Source organism: Myotis davidii, unplaced genomic scaffold (genome assembly GCF_000327345.1).
Source record: "Myotis davidii unplaced genomic scaffold, ASM32734v1 scaffold132, whole genome shotgun sequence".
Classification (NCBI taxonomy): domain Eukaryota; kingdom Metazoa; phylum Chordata; class Mammalia; order Chiroptera; family Vespertilionidae; genus Myotis; species Myotis davidii.
In genome coordinates this window covers 182084-199809 of record NW_006285258.1, presented here as the reverse complement: position 1 = coordinate 199809, position 17726 = coordinate 182084, and the positions used below count along the sequence as shown (strand labels likewise).

Here is a 17726-nt window from a genome sequence, read left to right as displayed (position 1 = left end):
GGGAGTGGCTGCACAATAATAATTACAGCACTCAATTAATACCTTATACTTGCAGAACACTTTTGACACCTTATCTTTAAAAACTGATTTCACTCTTGAGGGTTAATTTCACAGATGCTGAACCTGATTTTGATCTGATAGCTGGATTCAAAAGAGAAGATTGTGCAGGCAATTGGTGGAGGGCTTTTCTTGAAAAGACAAATGACATGTGATGATTAATTATGAAAGCATGCAGTTGAGGAGGTGCCCCGGATTACTAAGAATTAGTAATGTAGACCTTCTCCAAGTGAGGATATAAGAAGCCGGCAGTCTGCAATCAGAAGAGGGCCCTCAGGGAGCACACAGTTGGTCATAATGGCCAAAGAAGAAATGAATAAAGACCTGCCAGCAGAAATCCATGAGTATTTATCAGCATTTCAGAATTCCATTGGTGCTGTGGGTGACAGGCTGGCGACCATGATGTCTCTTTCTGGAAATGAGCTGTTGCAGAAATTGGATCCACTTGAACAAGCAAAAGTAGATTTAATTTCTGCTTCCATGCTAAATTCAATGTTTTGGGTTTGTTTGGCAACTCATGGGGTTAATCCCGAGGAACATCCGGTAAAGCAGGAATTGGGAAGAATCAGAGTCAAGGAAATAACAGACAAGGGGAAGGCCGCCAAGCTGGACAGATGTGCAGCTTCCAGATTTATAAAAAATGCCTGCCGGGAACCAAAACCTAAAAATGCATCCAATGTTGCCAGTAAAGGAAAAAGTAAAAATTACCTTTTGGTTTTGATGTACACATGTTCAAAAAGTACATCATTTTTATTGTTTTAAACAAAATAGATGATTATGTGGCAGTGCATGGTTTAAAGGTATTTCTTCTTGAATTCCTATAATATTTACACTTAAATTTCTAATGCTAAATATATTTCCCCCCAGAAAATGAACAAACAAACAAAAAACTAGGCCATGTAATTTAATGAGATGTTTCTTTGTTTTATTGAGGAAAGACCTAGGTGGGTCAGGGGACACTGATCCTAGAACCAAGCAATTTTAGAGTCAGCAGACACCTTTGATAACTTTCTTCTAAACCTCTCTTCTAATCCTAAAGCACATTATGTCTCTTTCTGCAGTTATGTTTCCATATCTATTCATACCAAATGTAAGCATTGCATTTGCCTTTTAATTCCTTAGTATATTTCATAAACCTGGGTAATGCAATTTTGCTTAAAATCAAGTTATAGATGGTTTCATCTTTAGGCCACATCTTCCATGACCTCAATTACTGTATTAAAATATTGTTAGCAAATTAACAATAAATAATAGCATTTATTACATGAGAACAAGTTCACTTTACAAGTAATTTACATATTGTCACAGTGACTCTGTGCCAATTGCCTATGATTTTGACATTGTTTGTGGGAGAGTGGCCAGCACTAATGCACAAGATCAAGACAGTTTATTATGACACTCTCTATGCTGTGGGGTATTGAAGGAATTAGTGCAATAGACTCGAAGTCAGTGCACATAATCAGTGTGGCTCTACCTGCTGACTTCTGAAGCAGAAAGTGTCCAGTACCGACTGAGCTCAGGGATACAAGAAGAAGTAAAGATGGCTTTCTAAGCAATAATTTGAACCAATCTCATGTGTCATCTTTTACCTCCATGCATCTTCATTAATTGTGTCTCTCTATGCAATGCTTTGGGTAGTGTATGGCCAAGCGCAAAGGTGTTGAGCAGGATTGCCTGGGTTCAAATTCTGACTCTATATTTTATCAGTGTGGCCTGGGCAACTCATTTAGCCATTCTATGCCCACATTTCCTCACATATAAAATGGAACTAGTCATTTGTGTGACAGAGTTAAAAGAGCCATCAGGCAGCTGGTTCCACAACCACCAAACCTCACAGAACTGGACAGTGCTATTCATCAGGCATGGTGTCAGATTCCTCGCATCACCTTTCAGCATCTCGTGGAGTCAATGCCAAGAAGAATCGCCGCAGTATTGGAGGCAAAAGGTGGCCCAACGAAGTACTGACGGGGTGGTCATAATAATCTGGCCACTCAGTGTGTGTGTGCGCGCGTGTCGGTGTGTGTGTATCCCATGTTCAAAGGCTGTTAAATCGCGTTGTTTACCCATATCTTCAGAAAAAAAAATCGCTTCTACTGTCGTGGTAAACAACCTGCTTCCCTATTTATAATGGTCTGGCCCTCTAGCAACTTCAGTGCGAAATTATAGCTAATTTGCCTACAAACATCAGGTGGTCATAACGTGACCACTCAGTGTATGTTGGTTATAAAGTTGCACAATCCTATCTAATAAAAGACAAAAATGGTAATTGGCGTACGACCAATACCCTTTTCATTGGCTAATCAGGGCTATATGCAAATTAACTGCTAACTAAGATTGGCAGTTAACTGCCAACTAAGATTGACAGTTAACTGCCAACTAAGATTGGCAGTTAACTGCCAACAAGATGGCGGTTACGGGCTGGACGCCTAGGCCAGAGGCTTTAGTCCTGGACAGGGGCGGAGCCTGCAACTGTGGAGAACTGGGGGTCCCCTGCCCAGGCCTGATGCCTGGGCCAGAGGCATCAGGCCTGGGTGGGGGGCGGAGCCGGGGATTGGGGGGATATGATGGTCCCCTTGCCCAGGCCTGAAGCCTGGGTCAGAGGCGTCAGGCTTGGGCGGGGAGTGGAGCAAGCGATCAGAGGGAGATGGGGGTCCCCTGCCCAGGCATGATTCCTGGGCCAGAGGCCTCAGGCCTGGGCGGGGACCAGAGCCAGTGATCGGGGGGAGATGGGGGTCCCCTGTCCAAGCCTGACACCTCTGCAGGCTGAAGTTTAAGAACCACTGCTTAGTCTATGAGTCTGTTTCTATTTTGCTTGATTGAACAGTGGTTCTTAAACTTTAGCATGCGGTCAGATGACTCTGGTGTGTGGGAGCAGGAGGGTTGGAGGAATTGAGCAAAAAAGAAAAAAAAGTGATAACTCATGGACATGATCAACAGTGTGGTGATTGCAGGGGCAGGGGAATAGGGTGGGTAGAGGTGGAAGAGGGCATAGAGGGAATAAAAGGTGATGGGAAAAATAAAATAAAAAGAACCACTGATGAAAAGGGTCATGATTCTCCAGTAGGACATCAGCAACAGCTACTGCAAAAAGGGTGAAGAGAGGCTGAGCAGCCATCACCATAATAAACTATTGCAGAGTGGTAGGTCTGTATCAAGCGCAGTGGTGCTTTCAGATATATTAGGTTATTTAATTTTGACCACTGTCTCTTAAAAAGATGGTATTAGCTCAGTGTTGCCAGGGGAGGAAACTGAGGCACAAATCTTTACCCATAGGCACTGAACAGTTAAATCATAGAGCTAGAAATAAAACTCTGGTCTAACTGATCCCCAAACTCATGTTTCTTCCACTATTTGACTTGGCTGCCCAAACCTTTAAAATGCACATCTTCATTCTTTGTGCTTAGTTTAAATTATTTCTATTTCAGGTACACATTCTTTCTCTGTTTTTTAAAGTGCCATATATTTGTATATATCTGTATGTGAGTACTATAGCTAAATTCTGTACCTTGATAATGTAGGTTAGCTATTTCATTTCAGCAAACATTTGTTGAGGGCCTACTATGTGTCGGGTATTGTAAAGGCATATGCAGAGGTGCTCATGTTGGCATCCTTGACCTCAAAATGGTCAATCAACCAACTTGCTGGATCTAAAATTATATGGAGAAAAATTAAGTTTAAAATATCCCAGATATTTAATTCAGGTAGATCTTAAATACATGAGATCTATGATACTAAGATAATGAGACACTTCTTAATGGTTAATCATACTAGCTAATGTTGAGATTGACCAACATTGCTGACTAATTTTTATATTAGCTAGTTTAAGTAATAGTCTGAGGCAAGGGACAATGAGTAGCAAGTTTAGAATATAGAGTTGCATCCACATGTTTGTAACCACTCATTCTTTCCACAGAATTTACTGAGGGTTTACTTTGTGTCTCACACTTTACAAGATGCTGCATGTGATAAGAAAGAATGAAAAAATAGTCCCTGCTCCCAAGGAGCTAGCAAGGGACTTTGTCCTTTGACTTGCCCAGCTGTAACTAAGATCAGTCACTTGTTTTTAACATAAAATGTTCTATTTTGCCTACACTATTGTGATCATCCTCATATAAAAATGATTTGATTTCTCACTGACAGTTTTGAATTCCCTTTAATATCCAGGGGTCTTAGCTCAGCCAACTTAAAAAAAACACCAAATCTGTAGTCAAAGCATAAAGACAACTAATGTAATAAATACTTGACTTTTACTTATTCTGCAAACTGAAGAGTGCTATGGGATGCAAAGATGAAAAAGAGAGTCCCCACACACCATGAAGTCACAGTCAGGCATGTAAACAAGATATTACAATGAAAAGAAATGCATACTATCCCGGGTATATATAAATAATTAATGTTCATAAGAACAGAGCAGTAGATCTGTGTGGTGAATTGCTTCATGGAGGCAGTGATAACAGAGAGGAGTCTTGAAGAATGATTAGATATTCTCTAAGTACCTACCAGGGAAGGAAATTCTAAGCATAGGGAACAACATTTACAAAGGAATGGGTGCATGAACTCGACATTAGGAAAACCTTGGTTAGAGTTTGGATGTATTTAAGGGAATGAGTAAATACTTTAGGGAAAAGAAAAGTTTTGAACACCATGTTTGGGAACTTGGAACTCATTTGATGGGCAACAAGACCCACTGTAGGATGTTAAGCAAGGCCAGATGATCCTTAAACAAGAGAATTAGAAGTTCTGTGTGGCTGCAGTGTGAAGAGTGAGCAGAATTATTCCAGAGTTAGAGTGATATTGAGGACTAGACAAAGAAAGACTTGGGAATATACTTGGCAGGAATTAGCAATTGAATGTGTAAGGTAAAGAACGTTCAGCAGAATGTACAAATCAGCTTTACTTTTTAAATATTTGTTAGTCAGTGTTTGACTTCTGTTAAAAATCTATACTGTTTGCACTATTGTGAGTATAACAAAGACCAAGTGGCCTGTTGCCCCTTTCAAAGCAAGAACTTACAAAGTAGAGGCTTACTTTCCACAAGAGTTTCAAAAAGCCTGTTTACAACTTGGACTTTGAGGCTGAGTCTATAATATTGCCCAGAGCTACCATTTCCACAGTGATGGTGAAGCAAGCAATCAAACACCAAATGATTAATCCAATTCTCAAGGCTGACTGCTCATACACCCTAAGTGCTCAGCTACTGCCAGAGTGGAGGCAGAAACAACACCCAAATCAACTCCATTTCTGATGGCATCTAGATATGGCTCTGAATGTTAAATCATCCCTGATTCCACCCTACCCCACTCCCATTATATGTCTTCTCCTACTCTAATCTCTTGAAATTCTTTATTGCCAACTCTCTTGTCATTTCTACCACTGTTTCTATATATGTCTAGATTGTAAACTCCAAGAAGGCATGATCTTTGTCATAGTTATTTTTCTGTTAATCCCATTATTTTAAATAGAAACCTACTTATGATGGCTCAAATTTTTATCACCACACTTCTACAATTTTTTTAAAAAATAATTAATAAGATATTGCCTCCTCTACCACCTCATCTCCACCATGATGACCAGAACTTGTAACCTAGGAACTGTGGCTAGACTGACAAACTGACTGAGTCAGTGATGAATCAGCTGGAGCCAGGTCAATACCATCAGTGGAGATAAGGAAACATGGCTGACTTATTCCTGAGATGGAAAACCTACCAGAGGGAGTGAAATCTTGTGCTTCTGAACTATGTTTTTGGTAAAAGCATCATCTTTTTCAAAAAATATAATGATGGCTTAGTGAAATTTAAAATAAGATATTGTCAGCACATTAAAGGTATAGTTAATACCTTATGGAAGAGGACTAATTGATATATATCAGTGATGGCGAATCTTTTGAGCTCAGCGTGTCAGCATTTTGAAAAACCCTAACTTAACTCTGGTGCCGTGTCACATATAAAAATTTTTTGATATTTGCAACCATAGTAAAACAAAGATTTATATTTTTTATATTTATTTTATATATTTAAATGCCATTTAACAAAGAAAAATCAACCCAAAAAATGAGTTTGCGTGTCACCTCTGACACACGTGTCATAGGCTCGCCATCGCTAGTATATATCATCAGTGAGAGTTTGGGGAAAGCCCTATAGGGGACCTCTGACCTACCATGACTGAATTTCCAACTCCTTCTGAAACATCTTTGGCTCTATATCAGGAATTTTTCATAAGCACTATAATAAGCACTATAGAATATTTGTTGAATATGAATCCCTTGTGTGTTATTAGAGTAAAAGAAATATTGAAATGGGAGTTTGGAAGCTTTTGTCACATCCCAGTCCCACACTGACTAGCTGGGTGTCCCTATGCAAATAATTTCTTTTTGCTGGGCCTCAATTTCTTTATTGACTGGGATTGTATGTTGCTGTGAAAAAAAGTCTACAATTCTCCTAATGGAGCACTGCCCCTGGCTGGACATTTTACAAAATCTTGAAAAAAACCATACCAATGATTTCCTTAAATCATACTTTATAATTTTGAATTAATAAGTCTATAAATTGTTTTAACTCATATGAGTATATAGAAAAAGGTAACTGGAAGGGGGGAATGGGAGATATCTGTAATACTACTAACAATAAAAATATATTCAAACATGAAAAAAATATATATCAAGAAAAAGGTAACTGAAGACACTATCTAAGAACTTTCTGAGGCAATGTTTTTGTTCAGTCCTGGTGTACCACACTAGGCTATGTTTCTCTGTAGGAAAGTGGTAAGATATACATCCCAGGACTTGCATATGGAAAGAGGCAATTTTCTGAGTCAAGGGAAAGTTTGAGAGAAAGGCAGAAAAATCATTATTTAGAGAGGGGTGTAATTGGGACAGTGATTCTCAGCTTCTGAGAGTTCTTCCCATTTTGGGGGCCAGACATAAGTCCAATTTGGTTTATGTTCTTGATATCAAGAATGTGTTCCTTGTACAATTTTCATTTTATTTGAAGTGGAAAACACTTTGGAAGTTAGATAATAGTAAATAACATGGTAAAAACATGGTTCAGGTCCTCAGATCATTCATAATTTCGATAAGATAAAATAGACTAAGAAGCAACCAAGATAGTAAACTAATTCAAATTACAAATGCTTCAAGGTTTAAATATATTTAAAGTCAACATCATCAAAAAATAACATATTGCAAAGCAAGAAAAGGAACAACCATTATCAAGAAAATGATTTCTTTTTCTTACTCAAATGATTGGTTTGAGCTTTGGATTTTATGGTTAGAACTTTCAGAACAGAAGATCAAGAAGTATAAGGAGATATTAGTGCAGTGGAATGAGAAAAGCACATGGCCAAGAAATAAGAAACCCAGATGCTAATTCTGGCTCTACTGCTAACTGACTGGCCTTGAAAAAGTTACATTCCTTCTTTGGGACTCAGTTTCCTCCACTTTGAGGAAAGTGAGAAAATTGTACCTGATTAGAGGTTCTCCCCCTTGAGAATTTATAGACACTTTGGAACATTGCATAGAACCCAGGAACCCATGAACCCTAGTTTGAGAAATACTGCCATAAAGTTAGACTTGATTTCTTGACCCACTGTGATTATAAATATAAGCCCAAATAATGCTGCTAAAATTCTGGGACCACTCTCCATTATATGGTGGTCATCCAATTGACTCAATATTTGCTTATCTTAATTACTCCATTGAGCAAATAAGTACTTACTTTGTGTTAGAACTGTTCTCAGCATTGGGGATATATCTAAGAACTTAATGGACAAAATCAATGCCTTCATGATGCTTAAATCCTAGGAGAGAGAAACAGATTACAAATAGTAGATAATAATAAAAAAATTAATTTGAAATAAAAATTCAAAATCATTTTCATAGTCAATTCAAGGACCCTTCCCCTGCAGATATATTTGTGGATCATAGTTTGAGAAGCATCTGACTAGAGGGCTCCTTTGATGTTCCTGGCTCAGGGACTCTTGGTCACCTTTTTTAAAATAAAAAATTATATATATTTTTTTCTTTTTATTTCAGAGAGGAAGGGAAAGGGAGAGAGAGAAATATCAATCATTGATCGGCTGCCGTCTGCACGTCTCTGACTGGGGACTGAGCTGGCAACCTGGGCATGTGCCCTGACCAGGAATTAAACTGTGCCCTCTTGGTTCATAGGTCGATGCACAACCACTGAGCCACACCGGCTGGTCTCTTGGTCACCTTTTCAGCAGAGAGCTTTCCCACCAAGCAGGCTAACTGAACAGAAATTGTTTTACTAGCAGTCTCACCAGATTCCAGAAACAGCAAGAATTTTTCTTGCTGTTGCTTTGGTGTGTACTTCACCCAGCTCTGAGCAATATGGAGACGCTTCTAGGCACAGGGCCAAAACATCATTGCGGGGCTCAGAGAGAGCACAACTCGGAAAAGAATCATTAAATTAGGCAAAGATCCAATAAACTTAAATTTTCTGTTTTTGATTGCTTGCTGTGAGGAACACTATGACATGATTTAAAACGATGATTTAATGTAGCAAGACGATAGGGACTCAAAAAACGGAACAGTGCAGTCATACAGTTCTAATAAAATTAGTCTATTATGTGCAAATTGATTGCTAGTGCCTAGATTTACATGATGTTTATGATATCAGAATATCTGACAAAAATTGATGTCAATATTTATGCCTCTATATATTACTCACACAGCACTATTATGATGGCTTCTAATTAAAGTGGAACCAAACTAATTGACCTTTAAATCCAGAGGACTTTGTAACCCAACACGCATCCACACTGTGATGGCAGGCTGCGCCAGCTTGGGAAGAAAGAGGGTTTTGTGGGTGGTACAGTGTTAACTATGAAAAAATAATTATACATCTGCAAGAGCTGGTTCCACTAAAAGATAGAGTTTAGATTTGATTCAACCTGCATTAAACTGCTGCTGTGTAGATTCATGACAAACCACATCAGTGTCTTTATACTTAGGGTGTTTGAAAATTTCTTTTTTTCCAGCCAAGATATACCTTCTCTCTGCTTTTGAATAGGTCAAATGAGACAAAAGGTCAAATCAAAGATCGTCCTTTTTGTTTGTTTTATTTTAACAGCTTTATATTTACAGAAAGGCTATGGACTAGATTTTTTACTCCTTGAGATCAGGGATTGTATTTTAGTCATTTTTTAAAAATAATCTCCTTTTATGCCTAACAGAAGGCCTGAAAAAATGCAGGAGTGCAATAGAATTCGACTTGTTTTTAGGAAGAAGACTGACAGAACAAAAACAAGCAGCGCTCCTGGTGTTTTAGAACATAAGATGTGTCATCCTTATTCTGGACAAAGCTTGGCCTTGGCTTTCCTTCTCCTTCTGTTAATTGATAGTCAATTATGTTTGACTAATGACTTTATTTAAAATAAATCCAAATATTATTTTTTGACTACACGTTACTAGAAACACAAATATCCATAAAAATGATTAATTGAGGGAATTTATGTAACCATAGGGGAAGAAACCTAATTGCGAGTCTGGAGTCAGAATATGGATTCTTAGTTTATTTCTGGTACAAACTTTTGCTGTGTCCTTGAGGAACTCCTATTGAGCATCTTGCCTCCTCAGTTGTAAAATGAGGAAAGTGAATTCTGTTTTTTTTTTTTTTTCAGGTTCTTTACAGCTTGAAAATGCTATTGCTTCCAATTCAACTCTGTGAGTGTGTGTGTGTTTCCATTGGACTGCACTTTCTTTCCCCCTCTCTGCTCTCCTTTCATACTGAAAGTGCAAAGAGGCAAAATGATGAGATGCAGTTATTGCACTGCAGTGCATTTTGATTAATGTAGTTAACTAAAGATTGTTGCATATTCAAAGTTCATCAGTTATGGTTTTCACACTGTGCGTTGTCAGTGTTCAATTGTAAATCTTGTCTTTGTATTGAAAAGATTTCTATCTGCATTTCAGAGAGGGCTTTCAAGTTTTGTTATAAAACCTCATTACTTTTTTATTACAGACTTAGTGGAGCCTTCTCTGTTGAATTGAATCATATGATTCACTATTAGCTGGACATTTAATACTATATCGTCTTTATACTGCTCAGTATTCTTGGTTCTTGTATTTGCACTTTGGAAACATCTCAGAAGAAATTGAAAGATAATATTTCTTTGAGATAATTCACCCCTGTCTCAGGAAAGCAGTGCTTTAAAGATAATTATTTAAACAAAGTATACTCAAGCTCCTTGTAGTGGTGAATAAGAAGAATAAATGGTTAATTGATCCAGAAAATAATGTATTTTTTCACAAACTATAAATATTTTCTTGAAAAAGAAGTCCTTCAATGATCATCATCATGTGTCACCTATTTTGTGAAATTTTCCTAAATTTTCTAAGGTGCCCACCCTTGTTATTGCTTTTATTAAGGTTTCTTGTACTGCTCCTTAAGACAAGGGAGTTTTCTCAGTCAATTATTAGACACCCATATTAGTTGACTTAAATAAGAGACACCCCCTCCCCCCCGCCTATAAATTTATACAATTACCTAACAAAACTGCCTGGGAAGCAGATATGCCATGGCTAAACATTTGCTTTTATAAATGTACTAGGGGCCCAGTGCATGAATTCATGCGCCTTGAAAGGAACTGTGGGCCGCAAGGCTGCGGTAGGCACAGGGGCAGGCAGGTCTTGGCCCATCCTGAACCCGCTGATGGCACCGAGAGATTGGGGCTGGCGCGAGCAGCAGGTGCGAGTGGGGCAGGCACCATCAGCTGGTGTGAGTGGCGGCTGTTGCCCTGATTGCCCCTGCTGCAGCAGGTGCGAGTGGGGCAGGCACCATCAGCTGGTGTGAGTGGCAGCTGTTGCCCTGATTGCCCCTGCTGGAGCAGGGAGAGGTGGAGAAGCCCTCAGGGGCGATCAGGGCCGGCAGCCTCTGCTCGCACCCGCTGATGGCATCGAGTGATCGGGACCAGAACCGGGCACCGGCAGCAGGTAAGAGTGGTGGCTCTGGCTCTGGCTGCAGGTGCAAGTGGGGCTGGTACTGGCAGGGGGTGTGAGCGGGGCCAGTGCCAGCAGCAGGTATGAGTGCTGGGTGGGATCGCTGCATGCAGGAGCAAAGAATTTTCAGTAACCACCAGAGGCTCGCTCCGATGACAGTGACTGGCGCCCTGCCTTGGTCTGGTGCCCCTGCTCGCCTGCTCCACCATGCCACTGCAGCCAATGCCTGCCATGTTCCGCACACGCCCCCTGGTGGTCAGCACATGTTATAGTGACCGGTTGTTTGGTTGTTCCACCGTTTGGTCTATTTGCATATTAGCCTTTTATTATATAGGATGCCTTACCTTGTTTAAAGTTTCTATAGTCTTAGTAGCTGACTAGAGGGTCTAATTTAGACAATTTAGATGGTCTGGTTCCCTATTGCTGGTGACAAACTACCTCTAAACATAGTTTCTGAAAATAACGATCATTTTCTGGGTAAGGAATTTGGGAAGGGCTCAACTGGTTCATTTGTGATCCAGAGGCATCAGCTGGGAGAGCAGCTGAAGGACCCACTTTCAGCTTGGCCTTATCACTTCATATGTGTGGTGCCTCAGTGCTCCTTGGACTCCCTCTCTTCTCTTTCTCTATGTGGTGTCTCTTCCTTCAGAGCCATTCCATGTGACTTGTGCTTTTTACAGCATGGCAGTCTCAGGGTAATCAGACTTCTTACATGGTAGCTCCAGAATGATCATTCCAGGGAGAAATGGCAAGGCTTCTTACGACCTAGCCTTAGTAGTCCCCGAACCTTACTTTCATCCTACTCTATTGGCCAAGCAAATCATTCAGGCTGGCCCAGGTTCAAGAGGAGGGGAGCAGGAGAGAAATAGATTCTATCTCTTAATGGGGGAATTACATGGGCAGACAGGACGAGAAGAAATCAATGGTGGCCATCTTAAAGACAAGCTGTCACAGCAAGGGGAAAAATATTTTTAGTTGAAAAGCAATAGAGATAATATAATTCAACTCCCTTTTTCTATGGTCAGACAATAATTATCATATATTTATTGCTCATTTTGACTCCTCCATCTGTCTATCAAAAACCTTTGGCTGGCTTTGAGTGTCCTTAGTGGCAATGATAAATAGGTCAATCATTTGTGATAACATGCAGCCATCTTTGCTAGAAACCTACACACATTCACAAAACTACCAGAAAAATGAGCTTGAAAATTCATTAACTTTTGAAGTTTTTTCCTTTGCAGCAAAATCCACTAGGCCAAACATATGAGCCAATGTGGATTCTAGAAAACATTCAGTTCCCTTATACTTACTTTAAGCATGTTAACAAAACAATCAAGTTCTCCATCTCCAAGATTCAGATCTCATTCATTTACAACTCAAGACCATCTTGCTGAGATCTCCTCTTCTATATACTACATAAACATTTCCCAGTCTCCTTCCCACACTGTAGCTAATTAGCCCAATTTTAGTTTACTTCACTTGCATGTGGCTTTTCTCATTAGAATGTAAGTAACATGAAAAAGATTCCATACCCAATGAAACTAGGAATTTAACCTTTGCAGTTCAGTCTTGACTCAAAATTCTGCTCCATTGAACTTCCAAGTTATCATCTTGGTTCTCACATTACAAGAATTTAAGTAATTTAAATTTTCCTCTTCATGTTGTCTGTTTATTCCAACCTCAAGGACTTGGTTCTTACTAAACTTTATAAGACTAGAGACTTATAAAGACTTGTATATCCCTGCTCAAATGTCAGCTCATCAGAGAAACCTTCCCTGACCAGGCCATCTAATGTAGTAACCCTCCCAGTCCTCTCTATAACAAACATTTCATTCTTAGAAGTTTTTATCTGAAATTACTTTTTGTAATTATTTAGTTGTTTATTAACTCTAATTTCTACTGTTGTATGTTCAAGTTCTAGTACCTGATTCCAAGTATCTGAGTAGGTGCTTAGTAACTATTTGTTGAGTAAATTAAGTAACCATATAGATAACTAAAAAATACTTGCTATTAATTTATTGGTACTATAGTGACAGAGTCAAAGTATATTTTTTGTGTCAAAATAAGCACAAATATCATTAAAGGGAAACCATTTTCATTTTTAAATATATTTTTATTGATTTCAGAGAGGAAGGGGGAGGGAGGGAGAGATAGAAATATCAGTGAGGAGAGGGAATCATTGATCAACTGCCTCCTGCATGCCCCCCTCTTCCCCCCCACTGGGGATTGAGTCCACAATCCAGGCATGTGTCCTTGACCGGAATCAAACCTGGGACCTTTCAGTCTTCAGTGCTCTATCCATAGAACCAAACCAGCCAGGGCAAAACCAGTTTCTTCAGTGGAGAAACTGGAGAAAGCTTTCTATTGAGGAATTAAAATTATCAAACTACATATTTATAATCTACTAAAGACCCAGTGCCCAAAATCGTGCGGGTAGGGTTCCTAGGGCCTAGCCACCTGTGATCACGGCCATCTTCTGCCCGTTTGCCAGTCCACAGGCCAAACACCGTCTTCACCGCTGGGCTGTCAAGTTGTTGGGATCACCAGCTCATCCCTGGCTGCTTGAGGGCTCGTGCCTGCAGGAAAGACGCAGTGACTTCACCTCCATGCACGTGTGCTGGGCCGGCCACTGATGGAACATGCTGCCCGCTCAGGGCCACTCATGTGGGCGCCGCCACTGCTGCTGCCGCTGCCGCTGCCACTGCTGCTGGGGCTTGAGGTGCTGATGGAAGCTGCAGGGCACGCCTGTGACCTATCCAACCTGGCATGAGTGGCCCCAAGCAGGCAGCGTGTTCCCTCAGTGGCTGGCCTGGCGCACACACCTGTAGGTGAAGTCGCCGGCACCTGCTTTCCCACAGGCCTGAGATATATATATATATACACACACATATATATATGTATAGATAGATATAGATATAGATATAGATATAGATATAGATATATAGATAGATAGTATAGGGTACTGGCAGGTGGACACTCACAGTAAGAACTGAGACATTTAGCTCTGGCCAGTGTGGCTCAGTTGCTTCAGCATCATTCTTTCACCATCGCTGATCCATCAGAGCCTGCAGGCCGGGGGCAAGGACCAAGAGGTCAGCCGTTCACCCCACTTGCCAGTCCCAGGCTGAGGAAGGGAGGGACCATCTCATGGTGACCAGTCATTTGGTCATCACAAACACTGGCTCAGCATCATTCTGTGCACTGAAAGGTCTCTGGTTCAATTCCCAGTCAGGGCACATACCCTGTTTGTGAGTTTGATCCCTGATGCAAATGGGAGGCAACCAATTGATGTTTCTCTCTCTTTCTTCCTTCCTCTGTCTCTAAAAATCAATTTAAAAATAAAAAAGAATTTGTTTTAAAAAGAGAACTGAGACATTTAATAGCACTTTGAGAGGATAATATTTCATGTTGAACAGGTATTATCAAATGCTATTGGTGAGAGTATAAATTAGGGAAAGTACTAATATGTATCAAGAACATTGAAAAGAGTCCTTTCTTTTACTCAGTAGACTTCATCATAAGAAAAAATATGAAAAAGAAAAATAGTAAGTATAATAATGTTCATTAAAATATTGGATATGCAACTCTATGTCTAACAGTTGTGGAATGATTCAGTAGGATATGACACACCTACATAATATTACTTTCTCTATAAAAATTACGTTTACCAAAAGTGAATTAACCTCATACTGGTAAACTACCTATGATACAACTTCCAAGTTTCAGAAGGAAGAGTACAAAATTACATGCACAATTTCCTTTCACTTATGCCCAAATATAAGTGTTGAGAAAAAATTTGAAATGAAATATACCAGGAAGTTTGCATTATTTATTGCTGGATGGTTAAACAGAGGTTGAGTTCTTTTTTCTTTATATCTTGAAGTATTTTTCAAATTTCTAAGCATTTATTAGTTTCATAAGCAGAATAAGAAGCTATTTAAAACTTAAAAGGCTTATAATAGATCAGGGCAATATTATTAAGCAGTCCTCTTTCAGTCATCCTGCAACTGGTTAGCTAACTGCATTGTCAAAAGAACCTAAAATCTAGTTCCGACTATAAAACGTAACAACTGAGTGGGAGAGAAAGCAAATTGTTACTAATGGTTGATGTTTCAGTCTATGACGATTATTTGTCTTTTGTTTTTTGTTGTGCGTGTGTCTTCAAGACAATTAATAATTCTTTATTGCATTGAAATGTATCATATAGAATTAAAATCTTTTTGTTCTTATTTCAATGAAATTGCCAAAATTTTGCCTTTTCTGATCCACAAGAAAAGTCATTTTCATACATTTGACTTAATATTTTCTGTATTAAATACTGAGATACTAACAATGCATAGTGATTTTTGTAATACCATGTACTGTAACTTTTCTTTTTTTTTGGCAAGTAATGTTGACACATGTCTTCAAATAAATGGCTGTTCACATCCGGACTCATTTGGCAGAAACAATAAGTTTTCATGCCAATCCAGAGAGGGGAGAGGTTCAGAAAGACAAAAGGGTTGAGAGACATTTTACAATATATCAAATATGAGTAATGATATCTCAGTTTGTACTTTAAAAAGCACTGGCGATACTTAATCTTTCAGTAACACTTTATAGCTTACAAACCATGTTCTCATTCATTATCTGATTTCATCCTCAAAACTTTAGAGGAAGATAATTTTATCCTCATTTTACTGTTTCTGAGTATTTTTGATTTACAAGGTCAGGCAGCTAGAAAGAGAAAGAGCTAAGATTTGAACCAAGATTAGCCATCTATATGACAGATAAAATTTGCTAGTTAATTTGTGCATGAAAATAAATTTTAATTTAAAAGAAATGAATTATAGCCAATAATTAAAGTTTGGAAATCTACTCATTTCTTAAGATAATTGTCAAAGGTTGCCTTCTATTTCTCTCTTCAATTATGCTCGCATTCCTAACAATGATCTAATTTGTTTCAGTTTTAAAATTAATGCTTTATATTGTTTGCGATTATAACTTTCAAAAATAAATACACATACTTTTGAATTAACAACAGCAACAAAAAAGAATCAATTTTTAAGACCAGTATGTCTGGCAAATGCAAGAATTGATTTGAAATTGAAATGAAATTGAAAATCTATATAGCAGTCTGTGAAGTATGGATTTTCAAAATCACTATTTTCCAAAATGCATATTAACATATGTAGGACGAGGTGGAGAGTCTTTTATTCTTAGAAGTCCTGAGATTCAATTTGAGAATTATTTCCTCTTTTGAATCTAGCAAATAATGTCATTTTAAATAAACTAACTACCCAGGGTGACAGAGAAGGTGTTTAGTAGCTTTTGTAGGCAGAGCAACCCTGGGTGTCATCCTGAACAATTTGCTTCTTGCCTAGAGAAAGAGGCATTCGGAAACAGAGTCTGAAGAACAGAGCCTAATTCCAACGTGGCTTTTCTGTTTGTCCTGTCAGTGGCTTCTCCTTTCACCTGATAAATAAAACACAGCACTCCTCCTGGTTAGGGATTTAAGAAAAATCCCACTAGTCCAGCCCACTTCACATTTATGGAATGACTGTTTGCCAGTTTCTTATTTGTTTGGGGCCATGTAAATCACAAAATAAATAACAGCAACCCTCTCTCATAGTGCAACGAGCTGCACCACACATAAGGGGAACTAAAATTATACTTATATTGGATTTTTCTGTGTACAATTTCATTAAGGATCACATGCCCTTAAGGAAATTTAAAAAATCTTTCACCCTATCTCTTGGTCTCATAAATGTGTTTATTAAAGGAAAAATTTATATTGGGAAATAATTTGCTTCTTTCTCTCCAAAGTACCCAGGTTTTTTTCTTTGTTGTAAACAGATATTCTATTTTAAAATGATCAGTGCTTCTCCTGAAAATATTGGGAAAATGCCCTTTATAAAGCAGCATTAAAAGGAAATGCATGAGAACGTTCCTGGGTCAACAGTAAAAGCATACATCATCCACTTATGATTGTAATTTTGAGTGATTTGCTTAACCTTTGAAATTTTGAAAGCTCCTATTTCTTGTTCCATATGCTAGTTTTTATGACGTATATTTATTCTCATATGGCAAATCTCTGTCTTTGTGAATGTTCTTTTAAAACACAGACACTAACAGTGTCCTGGTTTCATGTGTGGCTAAAGCAAACTCAATCTGTGAGTTGGAATGCATTGGACATTGTTTCCAGTAGGTCAATAAAATGACAGATGGATTTGAGCCAACCTGTAGCAGAGGACACACATCCTCTGTTGAAATAGCTGAAAAGACAAATTAATATTGAAGTGTGGAATACTGAACTGGACTGTTTTTCATTGCACAGAAATAGACTAAGGTAGATTATCAAAATGAGGCATGTACAGGTCAGGCAACTAAAACAGACATGCTATGCAAACAAGAGGTGGTAGATGAAGACTTGAATGTAATATTCTGAAAGTGGTAACAGTTCATTTGCTAGAATCTATAATAATAAAAGGGTAATATGCTAATTAGACCAGACGTCTTCCAGACATCATTCCAGATATCCTTCCTGATAAAGCCGGGGCTGGAGGGAAGCCAGCCCAGGTCCCAGGTGCCTGTGGGCGGCCCAAGGGAAGCCAGCCTGCGTCCCGGGTACCTGCCTGCAGCCTGAGGAGGGAAGCCCGGGTCCCAGGTGCCTGCTGGTGGCCAGAGGAGGGAAGCCCGGGTCTCAGGTGCTGGAGGGAAGCTGGTGTCAGCA

General features: G+C 39.0%; 1 pseudogene; it reads left to right on the top strand.

Moving 5' to 3' along the window:
* The first annotated feature begins 354 nt into the window (after positions 1–354).
* The window catches only part of LOC102763939, a 199441-nt pseudogene continuing 182069 nt past the window's right edge, over positions 355–17726 (top strand).